Here is a 17,975-nt window from a genome sequence, read left to right on the forward strand (position 1 = left end):
GAAGCACACAGGAACAATCCGCCCTCTGTCAGGCTTTCTGCTGAGATAATTTTAAAGGTCAGCAGGAACCTGCTGTTCCAGGTTTCTTCTTAGAAGTACAGACCCAGGATAAGGAGATGGGGAAAATACTATCAAATCCTCAAATAAAATATGCCTCATAGACTTTTTTTCTTGAAAGGCCTTGGGGTGGTCAAGCGGTCTCAGGAGAAGCAAATCCTTTTATGCAGAACTGGAGTTTTCAGAGACTCCAGTTTTTTAAATACAAGGAGCAAAAAACCTGTGAGTAGATAATTTCCAAAAGTCTACAGCAAGTCGGCTTCAGAACAGACCTTTGGATCATACTTGAGGTCTAACAGAAAATGCTCATAGCCACGGGGCCATTCACCTTGGCTTCTGTAACCCTTCTTTTCACGAGGTCAGAGAGCCATGTAAGAAGGGCCTAAACAGAGTTCACCATGCCCTCCAATCCCTCCTCAGCACCGCCCCCAAAGACAACAAACCATTTCAGAAAACAGCAGGCAAAGGCAGCTCCCATCTTCAAAGTAGCGGGACTGTGTTTTTTGAGAATGTATCAGCATTTCAGGAAAGGGGCCAGGAGAGTCTGAACAGCACCACCACCACACTTGGTAAGGCATGGAAGAACAGGAGAGCTTGTCTTCTAGAGCTGAATCACAATCTGAAAGCCTGCTGAGGTCCATCACCACCACCACCCTCCCCTTCCCAGAATATGCTGAGCACACAGATTAGATCATACCTGGAGGAAATGTAAAGGGTAACAAATGACAAAACACTTAAAAAATCTTGGTTTAAAACAAACAAAAGAAAACAAAACAAAAAACAACAACAAACCAAAAACCAATCTAAAAGCAGGAAAAGCAGAAATTCTTATATAAATCATAGAGGTGCATAAGTAGATGTTTGGGCAATGCCAAGACCAGTGAAGGATCCCTTCCCGCAGTTCTTACCACAAAAATTCTCATGGATTTTGTTCCAAATCCCATTTGACAAATTCTCACTTTATGCTACTTCCTTCACCTCCCTCCCCCACTTCTGAAGTGACAACCTCAATTTATTAAAACAAAGCAACATCTTTCTTACAGAAACATCTGCTTTGATACAAGAATACACACCCACTGGTACAGTCAGTTTGTGAGACTGTGGCTCTGAAGGGGATTAAATAAGGACCACATGCACCATTTCTCTTTTAACCTCGTCCCCTCTGGCACTCATTCACTTCAATACTTTTCTTTCAGGGCCCTACAGCACAGGGAAAGACACCACATTTACACTGGGAAGGTGGCATCAGCCAGTGCCAATTTCATCTGAATCACAGCCAGGCACTTGGCACTTCAGGCATAACACGTGCAACCTCCAAATGCCACATCCTATATACAGTAGCCTACATGTGGCTGCCTCCATTTGTACAGTCACTTGATCAAACATCCTTTCCCATTAAGGAAAACAGTATTTCTGAAGCTTTTAACAGGGAAATAATCATTGTTAACAGAGTGAAAAAAAACCCAAACAATGCACTTAGAACAAATCATTATGAATTCTGTAAAGAAAGGAAGAGGGAAGTCACAGTATTTTGGGGAAGAAGTAGAGATCTTGGAAAAAAAACCCAACAACCTCAGCTAATTAAGTATGTAAGCAGTTCCAGTCATTAGAGGCTTAATTTCAGCACAACTGAATAATTCTCAGTTCTGCATATATCTCCAAGTACCCAGACAACGGCAGACATTTGACAATCTCTTCAGCTAAAATGCCATCTTCCTCCCTTGCTGCTGCATAAGAAAAACAACAAACCAGCACACAGGAAAAGTGTCATGCCATCAAAAGAGAAGAAAAACCCCAGCACAGATCCCTACTGTAGAAATACTGTCAAAAGTAGCATGTAACCTAACCAGATAAATACCAGATTTTGTTGCTATCTCTGAGTAAGTTTTGCAATTAGCTGAAGCTGATTCGTGGCCATCCTGCTACTTAACATTCCTGCTCTCTCCATGGTGTGTGCCTGGGAAAGGCATCTTGCCCAAAGCAGAGGGTGGGCTGGAAGGCAGGACTTCCCCTTTCAACAGCAGTGCAAGCTCAAATTTGCTCCAGCTGGTCTTGAAACCACATTCCCCTTGGAAAGCACCTTAGGCATTGCTCCTGCTACATGGGAGCCAACTGGATCCCACCGCCACTCCCTGCAGAGTTCATTGTCCATTCTAGGGCCTTGCTGCAGCTTTTCACATGACACCCAACACCCAGTTTAATTTGGGAGCTCCCTGTAATTCCTCCCTTCCCTTGGTGGCCACCTCCTCTTCCCCCATCCATGAGCCAGAGGCTGTGTGCAAACTCCCCCCCACTTCCTCTCTTCTGCTGCAGACAGCAGGAATATAGCAAAGACATCAACAAATCAAACTCTGCTGGTCAAGCAGGCAAAACTTCAGTGCTGCAGCTAACTTTGTTTGCCCCACAGGCAACACGAGAGGGGGCTGCTGCTGGGAGCTCTGGTATTATACTCTTTAGCAGATAGCAAACCAGACCTAAGATTTCACAAGTTCAAACAGCAAACAGGTAAATAATCAGACACTGAGGAAGTCTTAACATGGATGAGGTGACAGAAATCAGTAGCTATGACAGTGTGGAAGACCACCATCCCCTCAGCAGAAACAGCAGAGAAGGGGCACTCTGCTCCCCATACTGACCAGCTGCACACTGGATGTTTCCAGGCTGCTCTGGGCCACTGTGCACATGGACAGACTACAATCTTAAAATACAAATGAGGCACGTGCAAACCATTAGTCAAAACCAGGCTTGTACTAATTCAACCCATAAACTTCAGGTACCCATTACATTTCATGCAATTAATTTTTTCAAATAATTTGCTTTCAAGCTGACTCCAAACAGGGAAAACCTGGCCATTCACTGTGAGCATGAAAACCTTGTTTCTGAAATGAGGCACCCTCAAACAAACAGAATTCATACACTTTCCACTTGCAGAACATTATATATAACCTCATGCTTTATAATTTTATGTTACATTTACTCACACTTTTCTCCACAGTTTTTTTATCTCCTTTTCTTTGCCTCACTATTATTATTTTCCTTAGTATTTTTACATGTTTCTCACATTTTTATTTTCAGGCTTTACTATCTTTGTTCTCCTGTAACTCTGGCCTCAGTGATTTCTTTCTTTAAAAATGTTTCTTGGGTTAAATTGATCAATGCTAATAAAGACACTCTTAAATTCACCTTTCAATCTAAGTACATCCTAAATTAACTTTCACAAAAAATAAACATAGAATAAATACAAGTTTTAAACACCAGAAAAATAATCTTGTCCAAGCCTGTGCATTTTTCACTTTTCTGAATGATTATAAGAACAATTTTGTTTCTCTCAGTCTACTCCTTTTTCTAAGAACACTTTTCTTTCATTACTCTTCTGTTAGACACTTTCCTACCCACTTTTCATTGGGACACCAGCACTGATTAAACTCACAATTTCTGCAGAACCAACGAGCCTTCATGTATCTGCATTCCTCCACCTCCTTGTTTCCAGAGCCAATAGATTTGTTGTCAGAAGAACAGGAAAGGAGAGAAGCAAAACTATCAAGCCCCTTTTCCCTTTCTTTCTACTATCAAGGCAAACAGGGAAAAACTTGAAGAAATTTAGTATGGGTTATAAACCACCCAAACATTACTTAAAAAAAAATGAATTGCATGAGAAGTTTCATTTCCCTTTTGTCAGCTCCTCTGCTAAACTAGGTAGGTTAGGCTTTATTTCTTAATTTAAATAGTCAGAAAGTAAGTACATAAGTTTCTGGATGGCAGCCATTGAGAGGAAGCCTGTATGTGGACTTCTCAGTTTGTATTTTTAAACACCAGTCAGATTAAGCGTGAAGTCTGGCTCTTCTGTGCATCCTTGATGAAGGCAATTGCTAATGCATGTGGAAAGCGTGTGTAACCACAGTGGTGCCTGGAAACAAAGCAAGCCAGTGCACTACCTCTAACACTGCTCCCTCAAGTTTTAATGCAGAGACTGTCAGACCAAAGCAACTCCTACCCACCCTTTCCATGATCTCTACACAAACCACCATTTACAAATATGCAATATGAACTTTTTTTCCTCATTATTCACTGATATTTGCATTGGTTTAGTGGACAAATTTATACAGAACAATCCAAACTACATCAGCTTAACACCATGCTCCTCTGTGCAGGACTGCAAAGGCAACAAAATGTCTATTACATAACACTTCTGTATAAAATATTAATTTTCACAGAGAAAGCTCTTGAACCGAAAGGTTGTTTTCAACGATTAACGAATCAGCATTGTATAAGCTTGGTTATTTAATCAGTACATTTGAGACAGGTAACAAACCATACATTTTATTGACATAACATGAAAAAAATCAACTTTTTATGATCAAAATATATCAATCCCTCACACACAGACTCAGTAAGCCTGCACTGGGGTAATTGCGAGCATCAGCATTTTTTATGCAAGTTCTCACACCAGCTGAAAGCATGTAAGCTTCTTTTCCTCCCTATCCTGCAATGATAAAGAACAGATAAATACTCAGACATCATATTCATATACACATCCCATGTTCTGTACTTGTTCTGTCCTTAAAGCTGTAATCTCAGGTTGGAAAATCACTGTAGCAAAAGTAAAGTGCTTCAATTTTTTTTCCATACAAAAAAATCCCCATTTTTAACAGGCTTGTTGGTATCTGTACCATTGGCCAGACTTGAAAACATGAGGTGTGGCAGCCCTGGCTTCTGTAGAACCCAAGGGCAATCAGGAATACCTTTTATAAAGAAACTTATTTCAATGCTGATTTGTAAAGAATGAAGTTCAACAGAGGAAAAAAGGACAAACCTATATCTTGGCTATGACTTTGTAGCCATTAGGTTGCATGAGGACAGGCCTGTCTCACTGCTTCATCAGAAGGACTATAAAAAGCCTTCATGTATGGAGTTTTCCTTTCTCTGTGTATCTTTACATAGTGAATGCAGGGAGGGGACTCATCTTGAGCATCACTGTTTCCAGCAGATGGTCCCACCATATTTACCAGCTCCATCTGAGTTTCACAGGTAAGACATCTAAAATGGCAACAGACACTTTAGTCCACCTCACCCCTGGTCTAAGAACACAGGGAAAATCATCAGGAAATACGACTCAGACAGAAAAATCCTGAGCAAATGAATAGAGAGATTTTGGAACTCCAGTTTGAGAACTATGCTTTTTTTTTTTTTTTTTTTTAAATTTATATGCACAGCAAACAAACAATTTGAGGAGATACCTGACAGGAAAAGGTAATAGCATTTAATTATCTGTAGTGCCCACCCCTTAGGTCTGAGAAAACTTCCACTGCAATTTTCTGGTCTTCAAAGTAGATCATCATAAGACAGAACACCTGAGATGCCTAACTTTTGATAAGAAGACCATATACAGAGGGGTTTTTTTGGTGGTGGTTTTTTTTATCTGGGTTTTTTTTTTTTTTTTGGTTGGTTAGGTTTGTTGGTTTTTTTTGTAACACTAACAAGGAGCAAGGCAGATCACAAGAATCAGACTATTTCTTCTTCTACTGATCACACAATACACAAAGCAAGACCATGATGAATAAACACAAATGCTATCCTCACCCACTGCTGGATGCTACATGCTTTCAGCCTGGTTATTTCTTTCTGCTTCTTAATCAGAGTTACCTTCAAGAAAAAAGGGTCTCCAAAAAGAAAAAATATCTGAGCAACAACTATCCTTGCTCCTCCCTAAGGGCGGCTGTATTTTACACCACGATTGCTTCTTAAGTCTTGAATGTCGCAATTACTTCAGTCTCGGAACAAATCACTTCTGAGGAAAGAGCTCAAGTGGAAAGAAGGAAAATTACTTTTGAGGCTACATGAACAATATAGTTCTGTATCCTGATTTATACTTGAAGAGGGAGAAGAAGAAAAACTAAGGTATTTCTTTTAAAACAGTTCTAACAAATGAGTCCTTGGTGCAGCCTTACTCACTTCCCATACTACTGCTTGTCTCCAAGTGTTGGGCAAAAGTGGCATTTTGCTGGCTTGATTTCAAGAAAACAAGTTTTCTCCTTCCAAGGATATCTCCCTGAACATTCTGGCAGCTGCTACATGAATGTCTTTTAACTTCTCTTCCTATCCATTTCCTGAAGGGGGACAAGAACCTCTTCTTGCTACAGGTAAAGAGAATATAGAAATAAATTAAAAGAGCTTCAGTTCTTTTAATGAAATAAATTTGTGGTAAGAGAAAGATTGAAGCAGTGTCAGTTAAAATTAATGATGTGGAAATTAGTATTACTGACAGTATTAGGTGCCAACTTCACTTGTGACGCATTTTCTTCTTAACATGCCAAAACCAAGATAATTCTCAAAAAGTCAAACACTAGAAATCCTGGCTTTGTTCTTTCCTAAATTTGTTTCTAATCTCTGAGGGGAGAAATTGTTTGGCAAGCAATTGGTATCTATTCTTTGTTATATGGTTAAAAGAAAATTGTACTCAATTTGCTCCAACCAAAAGATCTTGAGCCAAACCCATCCCCAATGCAAGCAAGTCAAACTTAAAGAACGTAGCTCAAAGGGTTCTCAAGGTTAAAGGTACAGGATAGCCTTGAAACACTAATTACAATTGCTTTCACAAAACATAATGCCAGTAGCTGCTGGAAAACTGCATTTCACTAACACCTTTCTTCATATTTCAGCCCTGTGTGGACCCACAGCAGCTCATCATCACAGCCAAGAATAAACACTTCCAGGATTAAGCAGCACTAACGTGACCCCAAAGAGCCTCATGTATGCATGTGGACTCATGAAATGATACATACATGGAAAATTAGTCATGGACACAAGTCTTAGCCTGGTGAAGTCCACAGATTTTTCACTGCTTGTTAAAACAACGCTTGAAATGTCAGTTATGCAAAAGCACAGACAAGTCTTTATCTAAATGTAAGGTTTCTGGGGAAAAATAATTCCATTTTTCTTAACACAGCAAGAGCTTTTTCTTTTCATGTTGGTTAGGATATAATCTTCCCACCACCAAGAGACACTAAATAAATAAATAAATCTACAAAAAAAAAAAACACAAAAGGAGAACTGTGCAGCCCTATTTCAATGCTAGCAAGAAATGGAAGAATTTAAATAGCAGAAACTGAAATTACAGGTTTTTTTCTTTCCACTTAATGTTACTGTATTATTATATGTAACGTTTGCATATAACAAATATTGCTAATCATGTTTTATGATACTTAGGGATCTACAGCAACTTTGTGAATTGGAAGATGAAGGCTGCTTTTTGAAAGGAAATTAAAACCTTCAGAGTTCATTATTTTGTGAAATACTTACCCTGGAACTCCCGTTTTTTTTGGCACCCAGTTGAGAAACTTGTTTACTGAGTTCCTTCATGTTCCCCCATTTGTGACTCAAGCTACTTCTCAGCAAAACAGCCTTCAGCAGCCACACACAGATTAAGTGCTTCAAGCCTCAGGACAGTAACTCAGTGATCACAGTGCCCATGTATCAGTGCCAAAACTCCCCTCTGGCTGTTACAGGTGCAGGAGAAAGCAAAGGGAGACCCTGGGCTGAGATGCTGAGTCAGCACTCTGTCTGCACAGCAGCCCAAGCCAACCCTCGAGTACGCCACAAAAGCAGGACCTGACGCAGCCGCTGGTGCCATCAGAGAGCACACAGCAGGTCAGAAACTGTGTACAGGGCCTGATCCAAAACCCACTTACTGCCACTGCCTTTAAAAGACTTTGAAGGGGACCTCTATACACAGAAGAAATGGGAAGATCTAGGGAATTTAAAAGAACCAACTTCAACCCAGGAAACTTCAGTACAGTCCCTTCTTATAAAATTGCATCAAGCCACAACACACATAGCTGCAAGTGCTTTTGACCACAGGGGCGGACATACCCTTTTCGCCACCACCCTTTATTCTCTTATTCTCCTGTCACTGGCAGGACTAATTGCAAGCCCAGCACTAACAGCATTAGCTTTTTTACTCCCTATCCAGGAATGCAGTCAAGAAAACTGTCCATAAACAGGAGACAGAGCTGTGGTATCTCTGTACCACCGCTCATGTATTGCTACAAAAGAGAAGGAGACAACAGGCACAAAGGGCTAAGAAATAACTGGAATACAAAAACTACATTTCAGGTGTACAGCTATGTGTTACTACAATGTTCACTAGTTAATTTTTCCAGGGCAAGCATCCAAGTGCTTTCACTCTCTCTGCATTGTTATTATAGACGTTGGCTCCTATTAATAATTACCTTCCTTTGACTGCAGCACACAGTCTTTCTTCATTGCTGGTACTGCTACTTAGAATTCCTTTTCCAGATCTCAACACACCGGACAGATTACCATCCCCTCAAGGATGTCAAGACTGGTAGAGATATCTATTGTGCATACCTGGATCTTACAAAACAAATGACAGCTTAACACTGCTCCCTTCCCCACATAACCTCATATAGCCATTGTAAACTTTTAATCTTTTGTGTTGAAGTAATCACAATTACAAATGAAAGCATCTATTTAATATTCCCTGCTATTATGTGCAAGAAAACAGACACAGCAAACAGACAAGTGTTTTTGACACAAAGCAAGATACAGGCAAAGCACCAAATGAGTTTACTATAAAGGCAATGCCTGTCTAGAGACACAGGAGAAAACTGTGTAAAAAAAAATACAGCCAAAGAAGCAAATTCCTAGGTCAGGACCCCATAAATCAGTTTCAACTAACAATAAAAGGTTTATAGAGAATTTGTAAGACACAAAGAATAAAGAGGATCCTGGCCCCAAGTAAGGCTTGGTAAATCAATTTAAGATGGCAATCAAGAACAAATAAAACGACACTAACCTTACCCTAAGTTTGAAGAAAGATGGTTTCCTTTGCCTACAGGAAGAGGTGAGGGGAAAAAACCAAAACATCGCCACCAAAAACAACAAACAAGACAGAAATAAAAGAAAAAACAAACAAACAAAAAACCAAAAACACAAGAGAAAGGGACTTCACTACCCCATCTGGCATGAGAGTGTTTTTTTGATAGCTCAGAGCTGTGGGTTTAAAATCTCAGCCCTGCTCATGCAAATTTCTCGCATCCTAAAGCCCTCTCTCCCAAACAAACAAGCATTGTCACTCCCCACCTTCAGTTTTAGATGCAGAAAATACTACCCTTTCCTATCACGGTGACAGACACAATGCTGAAAAATACCCAAATACTTCCCTGTAGTGTTTGGGGATTTTTTAAAGCTGTAACTGACAAAGCTTACAAGTAGCAGGCACCCCAAAGTGCTCTCTGCACCAGCAGTTAAGTCAAGTAAAACATCACTTTCAGCACCACCATTACAGGAAGTACTGTTAAGACTTATCCACCAAACAACACCACCACCACTACCGTCCTCCATTTTCAAGTCTGAGTAACCTATCTCATGGCTCTTACACACTGGGAACGTCCAGAGGAGAAAGTGCCACGGGCTGCAGGCGTGCTGTAAACGCAGAGCCTGGATCCCCCCCAGTGACCGCAGACCAGCTCCCCTAAAGGATGCTGGGCAAAGTCACAAGCCTTCTGCGCCTGAATTCGTGTTTGTTTAAGAGCAGTGGCAGCACTTGTGACGGGGGAAATGGAGGTTGCAAGACAGGAGCTGCTATGCCAGGCTCAGGGATCCTAAAGGAGCGGGAGTCGGTATTGCCACGTACTGGGGAGCAGGGGGAAGGGAAGAGACGCGCCTCGAAAAAAACAGAGATGGTTATCTGACAAGGGCTGGTTCTGCCCCGAAGATGTGCTTTATTGATTGGCTTGGGCCCCTTTAATCTGCTTGTGCTCCAACACGAAGCACAGCTGACCCCGCACAAAAGCCGCACAGCTGGCGGCCCCCAGAGGGGCCGGATCCAACCCCACCGGCCTCGAAAGGGGCTGGCGGTTGCAGCCGCATTCCCCAGCACCACGCCGTGCTCCCAGCCCCGCCGCTGCCCCCCCGCCCATGCGGGCACGTCCTGCGTGGATGCGCATCCCGCGGGAGAACAGCGCGACGGGCGCAGCCGCCCGCGGGGTCCCGCCGGCAGCCGTGCCGCCGAGGCACACCGGCGCTGGCGGCAGCACCAGCGAACCGGTCCAGGCCGGTCTGCACGCAGAAAAAGATAAAGGGAAACGCGACGGAAAGCGCGGGGACGGAGCGGCGGGGTGCGGTGAAGATGCCGTCCCCTCCCCGCGGCCCCTCCGCCGCCTGCCCGACCGCCTCCCGCCGGCCCCGCGCTCGCCTCACCTCAGGGACGGCTCTGGGCTGCGGACCCCGAGAGCCGCCCGGCCGAGCCGAGCCGAGCCGAGCCGTGCCGTGCGTGCGGCGGGGGCGCAGAGCTTCTCGGCGGCGGTCAGTCCCGCGGCGCTGCCATGCGGGCGGGCACAGGCGGGGCGGGCTCGGCTCCTAGCAGCGTCCTGCAGCGCGCACCCGCATGGCTCGGCGTGCGGACAGCACCGGCTGCCGGCGGCGGGGCCGGCGGGGCGGCGGCCAATGGCTCCCGCGGCGCCGCGCATGTGAGGGCCGGGCTGGGCCGGCCCCGCCCGCTCGCCCCCCGCGCAGCCGCCGCGCTCAGGTGCCCGCGGGCCGGGGCCGGGGCCGCTGGGCTGCACCGCGGCGCTGGGACGTGTCCGCGGGGCGCGTTAGGAGCCAAGCGCCGGGCGGCAAAGCCCGAGGGGTGTTCTCGGTGCGCAGGTAAATGGAACGTAGTGCGTGAGCCAAATAAAACAGCGACAAGTTCAAATTGCGTGGTTTAATTATTAAAATATTATCATGGGGAAAGAGGAAAGTTATTTTATTTGTCTATCTTGAACCCTTGAGAGAACCAAAAAGTCGAAGGCAGCTTTAGCTTGGGCGGGGGCGGCACCGCTGGGATCGCAGGGACGGATTCCTCCACTGCGACTCCAGAGGCTGAATGCAGGACACTGAGGAAGAAGCCTGATCCTCACCCCGAAAACCACTAGTTTTTTGGGTTTTTTTTTCTTCCTTAACTGAAGAGCCGGTATCCTTATCTGATATCCTTAAATATTTCTTGAACACCAAGCCGACACGTGATCAGACCTGCAGGTCTTTTTAACTAGATGTAATCTATTACCTTTGAAAGCGTATTGGTCTTGATCAAAAATGCATTAAAAAAAAATACGAGTTCATCTTTTCCATATTTTATTTCCTCCCCATGTTTTCAACAACTGAAAGAAATGGAAGTGATCTTTTTGTGCTTGTTCAAATTAGCTTTATGGCCCCTTAAAGATTGAGAATTTCCCCTTTATATTTTTAGATGCAGTTTTAACCAGACCTTCTGGTCTAAATGACTGTATGATGCATCTAAGGTTACAAATGAAACCACAATTCACTTCTGAGACCAGAAAAAATCAGGCCAGCTTGTCCTGCTCTCAGCTGTTCGGCACTATTTTCATACCAGAGTTTTCATCTGGTAGGGAATTTTAGCAGAGCTCAGATTTAGTCTAATGAGCTGTCAATTATTTTAAGCTTTGATTTTTAATACCTTCATTTGGCCTTCCAGTTATTTTCTTCCCTGAGATCATCATCACTTGTTATTTTTGGCCAGCATTTTAGACCTCACTGTTTTCTCAATAAGGTGATTTTATTATCTATTTACTTATTTCTGCCCTGACCCAGTGGCCAAGGCACATAGGGTGTGTAATACTGGGGCTCCACATTGAGTTAATAGAGATAAAAGCAGTCCAATCTGGTAAACATCAAGGCAAGTGAAAACAGATAATAACAAGAGCTGCTGGCTGGGAAATCCTGACTCGAAGGCAGCTGGCAGAGAAATTCAAGCGGAAGAAAAAAGGATTTTTTCAGATGCCAGAGCTGGTCAGAGCTGGCTGAATCCACATTCACTTAGCAATCAAGATCCTTTGCCAAGCTGAGGCACACCAACAAAACAAACAAATGGCTCTGGAGACCTGAGAGAGAAGACACCTGGAACTGGGCAGATCCAGATCCAATTAAGATTCCCTTTCTGACAAGGCAAACACAAGTGTGAAGGACTTACCTCCTACAGAACATATGCTGGGTTGCTTGTTTGGTTTTTGTTTTGGTTTGGATTTTTGTTTTGTTTTTGGTTTTTTTTCACTTGCTTTGGTATGTGTTTAAAGGTAACACAAATGGGTTTTAATTTAAACCTCTCTACACTCTCTCTTTCAAGCTTTTCTAGTAGAGACCTCTTGCACTGTTTTAGGTTTGGTCTTCCCCAGGCGCAAGTCTGGGTACTTCTGGGCAGCTCTTTCTAGATTTCTGCTTCTGGCTTTGACCACCTAGGATATGCTGAGGCAGGACAGAAAAGAGGAGAATTATGAATCTAAAAGAGCTCAGTTTGGGGAAAATAAAAACCCCAACTGTTGTTACTCTAGGTGATAGAAAATATGCCCAAAAATGGAGGCTGTGGGGGTAAAATGGCTCTTTTCCACTTGCAAGGTTTTGACATTGGCCTTTTACAATTGAATAAAATAATATTGTTTAGGGATTACATTAACAAGCAATAGCAATGCAGCCATATGCCTCACAGGATAAACCAATCCTGTTTGGTTTTACAACTGCATTTTAGTTTCAATTTTTCAAATTCCTTGAGTAGCCAAATGTCATATTTTCCAGCCTTATTGTTATCCTCAATCTCATATCATTAAAAATGTTCAGAAAATATCAGCCCTCCAATAGAGTTACAGTTTTGGCCAGGTTGAAAACTGACCATTTATTCTGAGATGATTTCCAGTTGTTTCCTTCTTCCATTCGAACAGCCATAGTGTGCATGTCATATATACCTGCATGGCATTGTCCAGCAGGTGTCCAAGTTCGGTCCAAGGGAGCCAGGTGCTAAAGGAACACCAGCAGAAGGTGAACATCAGAGATGGTGTCAAAAATAGAGTGTGACAGTGGTTCCTCAGAAAACAGTGAGAAAATTCCATACTGGGAAATATTTCAGTCCTGGCTTCGAGTGGGCTGACAAATTTTTCTCCCAAGCAAATTTAAGATGAAGGGGAATTTTGATATTGTGAATTAGACAAGATAACCTTTAAAAGATGTCTACCAACCCAAACCATTCTATGATTCTATGATTAAGAAGTAGATGAGGTAGTAGTTACTCAGGAAGAAGTGCAGATGGCTACATAGAAGAGAGAGACAGACAGGGAATTTCCCCTCTCCAGAAACAGGGCAGTTTGGCTTCATGGAATGGGCAAAGCATGAAGGGGAAGACTTCAGTTTAAATAAGGAGGAGGATGCATATGAGTCACTTCTCTTGGCTACTGGCCACCTATTTTCAAGAGAGTGTTTCCAAGTGCTGAACAGCCCAGCCTGTGGTGTTCACCCAGGACACATGGGCAGGAAGGCAGGGCTGGGGATGCAGTCAGACTTGTCATCCCCAATCTGCCACTGCCACCCCCCACACCCATTAGTGCCACCCCTGTGCCACGCGCCTGCCATGCTGGCAGCAAGGCTGGCTTTCCAGGCACGACTGGGTGATGTGCTGGCAGCTGGTTTATTGTCCAAGCTATGCAGATGTTGGCAAGGGCCTGCTCTGCATGTGCCCACAGCTGGCTGTGGAGAGCCAGCCGTGGGGTGTGGGGCTCAAGGGCTCTGCTCTTCCAGAGAGGAGAGGGAAGGACAAGCCCAAGGGCTGTGATCCTGTGCTACCAGACTGCTGCAGCCCAGTCTGGCCCACCACTAGGACAAATTGCCAAAGCTTTCAGAAAGTCTAATCAAATAATCAGACAATCCTCCTTTAGATACATTTTTACTGACAACCCCAAAGAGATTGAAGAAAAGAAAAACACATGGTTTTCCAATATAAAAAGCATTGTAAAATCCCATCCCCACTAAGTTCATTTGTAAGTCCATCAATTATTTTTTTTAAATTCCTGCTAACCAATTTTCTTTGCCATTATATAACTCCATTATAACCAATTATTCAGACCCATGTTACCACTTTTTCTGAAGATACTTTGCTATTATGCTTGTCTTCAAACACCTGGCACAACAGCCTCTGTACTAAAAACACAGTGACTCTTGGAGGCCTTGTGAGCCAACCTGTTCTGGCTGGGATTCTCCCAACTTCTGAACTTCCTTGATGGACAAAAAAATCACTGTTTACTTTGTGCTGAAAAAAGGTGTGAATGACTGTTTCAGATAAACAGCAGTTTCTACTTACATCCAGAATTCCACAATGTGCTCACCAGTTTTTTTTACTTCCTCTGTGATAATATCTTAGCCACCCAATGTGCAGTTCCCTTTCTAAAAATTTGGGGGCTGAGGCCTCATTCTTAGTAAGTACCTTTGTGTTTTGAAACAAAATACAAGAGCAGCAGCCATGATGGTGGGCTTTGCAAGAAGTGTGTATTATCACACTACAGCTCAGAAAAGTTCTTCAAGTGATGGCAGGAACACATGCTGGCTGCTTCTGATTACACAGAAGACCTAGTTTTCATGAGTACTCAAATTTCATCCAATGGATATACAAACAGATGGCCAATCTGTTTCATTCTGTACTTATCAATAAAGGACTATGAAGTCACAAAACGCAGCATCATGTGAGATGGGAGGCATGGCAGGAAGGCCATAAACTGAGCTGCAGGCAAACCTGCCCTTCTCCCCAGCAGGTCACCAGGACAGGACTATATTTTAGCAGAAGCAAGAATATGGTTGTGCATTGCTTGGCTAGCACAAGATAGAGCCTGCGTCAGTCAAATGGAGTGGCTGGTAACGGATCTGTACACTCAGAGCCCAGGCAGGAATTGCTGCTGAGATGTTGAGTACCTTCAGATCTTTAGAGCTGGAAGGCTGGGAGGGGGGGTTAGTCTGTGCCAGTCCACTTAATCTACTTAGTTCTTCCTATTTTCTTAATTTTGCACTTTACTGCTTCTATGATCTCTGCCTCTTCTGCTCACCACCTTTTCCACAAATGCTAAATGCTAAACATGGAGACTGAATAGGAAATAAAAATTAAAAACCTGTCATAATCAGAATTAGCAGGATAAGAAAAGAAGCTTTCAGGTGTCACACTTTGTCCAGACCTGTTCTCTGGAACAATTTCCCTGCTTTCCCCAGGACATTTCAGTCTGTTATTTCTTCCTTCAAATCATGCCTGAAAGCCATTCTTTCCCCTTCAGATCTCAATTGGCTTTCTCAGTAAAATGGCTGTGGCTCCATGTGCAAATGGAGTGACACAAAACCTAAGTGCCCTACCTGGATCTAGGACAATGGTGGCCTTTAAAGAAATGGCAAGCCAGTTATCTTCAGAGTGCTGAGCTGTACCTGTGCTAGCACTTAACCTTTACTTCCCCAATCACACAGATACAATAGTTAGACCTTGCTGATTTTGTTATTCCTTTGGAATAAGTTTCTTTAAAATAGCCTAGCCACAAGGGTGTAATGAGGTGCTCAGCTGGGCAAAGCTTTCTGAGCAGCAGGTGGAAAAAGAAAGGGACCAAAATGCTTTGAGCCTGCAAATGACTGATCTGCAGTCATTCAAATGGCTAAAGATTAAGGACTCAGCTAACCAGATCAGAAAAAAACCCAGACAAACAACCCCTCTCCCCAAAAAAAACTCAAACCCAAACCCAAAACTGAAAAAAAAACCAACAAAAAAACCCCAACACTGAAAAACTACCAAATTTGAGGAATACCAGGCAAAAAACAGCAGGAAAGAAAAAGGGATAAGGGAGTAGTATTTATATCTTACATGCTGCATTTTCTCTCTGCCTTCCTATTTTACCATGGAGCAAAGATACCACCAGTCATTCTACAGAAGGAGACTATAGAACTCACACTTTAAAATTGAGATCTCTTTAATCAGGGACCCAGAGATACCTAGAGCTCTTCTCCCACCTCAAGAACTGCAAAAGGGCTGGGAGTTTTTTGTGCCTGGGAGCCTACAGAAGCCAGACTTGCCAACACAAAAAGAAGTTGATTTTGCTTGAAATGGGCTATATTAATCTTCTTACTTTAAATGCAGCACATTCTGTTAGTCATGTGTACATATTATAGATCAAACAAAATCAATTCCTCTATTCTATCAATTCTACCCAAGGGAAAACATAGCAACAACAATTCACCCCTGAAATCCCCTTCCCAATACTTTTTCAAATAAAATGACAGTGAACTAAAGTATTCCAGTCACTAAAGCTTCTAGAATTAGATATCCACTGTCAGTCTAGTGTCACACTGTCCACTCTAACATTATACACCTTCAAGATTCTAAGTATTCCTGTGCAGGATTCACACCTTCAGGATTCTAAGTATTCCTATGCACACAGCCACCATGGCATTCAGCATGCTAATTTTAAAACCTGCTTCATCTACTGTTCCAAAGACTGATACAAAGGAGCAGTGTTGCACACACATGCAATGACAGGGAAGAAGGTTATTCTAATGTCCAAATAATTTGATTTCTCTGCATTTAACTTGAATATAAATTAATTGGAGAAAGCATTGGTAATATTTTTATGTATTAGTGGCATAAGAGCAGCAAATTCACTGCCAACACTGTATAGCCACCACAAAACACATACCTCCCCCAGGCTCAAACACCTTCAACTTATTACCATTTAGAAATTGGTAGAGGGAGAAAGAAGGTCTGATCATGCCTTAACCTAAAATAACGTTTTGCTTTGTCAGGTTAATTATACGTTCTGACATCAGAAACTGAAATTAGAAGGCGATTTTCCCTTGGGTTGCCCAGAGACTGTAGAATGAATCATGCCTGCTCTTGTGCTGCACCCGGGACCACAGAGAACAAGGGATGGAAAGACCAATGTGTTTATTTCCTTGCTCTGATCTCTGTGGCTAGAGAGTCATAGCCACGATCTGGCTTTGTAGGGGCTGTGATGTGGCTGGCTGGTATTGCTGTCATCCCAAGTCCAGCAGAAATGGCCATCAGCTTCCAGTGGGTGCCACAAAGACAGATTCACTGCTTTCCTTTCATCCTGGTGTGAACCATGGCACCAGAGTTTCTCAAAATGTCACTGAAACTTTCTGAAATTAATTTGACATGACAACAGTGTTCAACACGGGGCACTCTCATTGGAAAAAAATACAGGCAGACCTCTTAGCACTTGAATACACAGAAAACATTCTCCAAGTAACTAAGATACCCTCCTCGTCCTTACAGCTATTTAGTACAAGATACCTAAGATACCCTCCTCGTCCTTACAGCTATTTAGTACAAGATACCCTGAAGTTACCCTAAGCCTTCAATCTTAGAAAAAGCACCCAGACGTATCTTTTGCTTGTCTCGTTCTTGGTTTTTAATACCTAAGGTTCTCCTGTCATTTTGTTTCCATGCTGGCTGCTTTCAAACTACTCCCGCTCTCAGGTCCCTTTTCCCTCATCCCTTCATGCTGTTAAAATCTCCCTACCTGCTGCAGCAGAGCAACCTGCGGTTACCTCTCTTCACCCCTGCCCGCCTCCCTCCTTCCTGGGGCTGCTCCTGCCAAGCTTCGCCTGCTCCTCTTCCTCTCCCGGAGCTCCCTCTGCTGTTGGATGCAGCTGCGAGCCCGCGGAAAGCCCGAGCGCTGCTGCGGGGCGCACGGATCTCCGGCGGGCCGGATGGAGATGGATCTCCTGCTGGGGCAGGGTAGAAGGAGCGGCATCTTTGCCGCAGGGTTGCTCCTTCTGTCCGAGTGTCAGAGCAATAGGAAAAATTGCCTTTGTGTTCATTCTCAGCTGTTTAGCATAGGATATGAGCACAATGGTGTGGAGTAGCTGCAGACCCAAACTGCTGCTTAATTACAAGAGATAATATAGGAAAAGAAGGAAAAACTCTGCCAAAATTAATGAGTAAAAAATAAGACCCCAGCCTGTGAAAGCCATGTGCTTTTCCTGCCTGCTGTAGGCAGACTGGCCTCACACTATGGCAGCCGTGCTGGAGGGCACCTACACACTGCAGGTGCCTGGAGGTATGTGTCAGCAGGCCAGGCTGAGCCAGA

The 17,975-nt window shown here is 43.5% G+C and overlaps 1 protein-coding gene across 3 annotated transcripts in view; it reads right to left on the reverse strand.

Moving 5' to 3' along the window:
- The window catches only part of LRRC8D (leucine rich repeat containing 8 VRAC subunit D), a 53,167-nt gene extending 42,411 nt beyond the window's left edge, over window positions 1-10,756 (reverse strand). For all 3 annotated transcript variants that reach the window (XM_058842295.1, XM_058842293.1, XM_058842294.1), the window contains exon 1: window positions 10,279-10,756. The gene's annotated coding sequence lies outside the window, so the exon portion shown is untranslated. The remainder of the gene's footprint in view (window positions 1-10,278) is intronic.
- Window positions 10,757-17,975: the final 7,219 nt, after the last annotated feature.

Source organism: Poecile atricapillus, chromosome 7 (genome assembly GCF_030490865.1).
Source record: "Poecile atricapillus isolate bPoeAtr1 chromosome 7, bPoeAtr1.hap1, whole genome shotgun sequence".
Taxonomy (NCBI): domain Eukaryota; kingdom Metazoa; phylum Chordata; class Aves; order Passeriformes; family Paridae; genus Poecile; species Poecile atricapillus.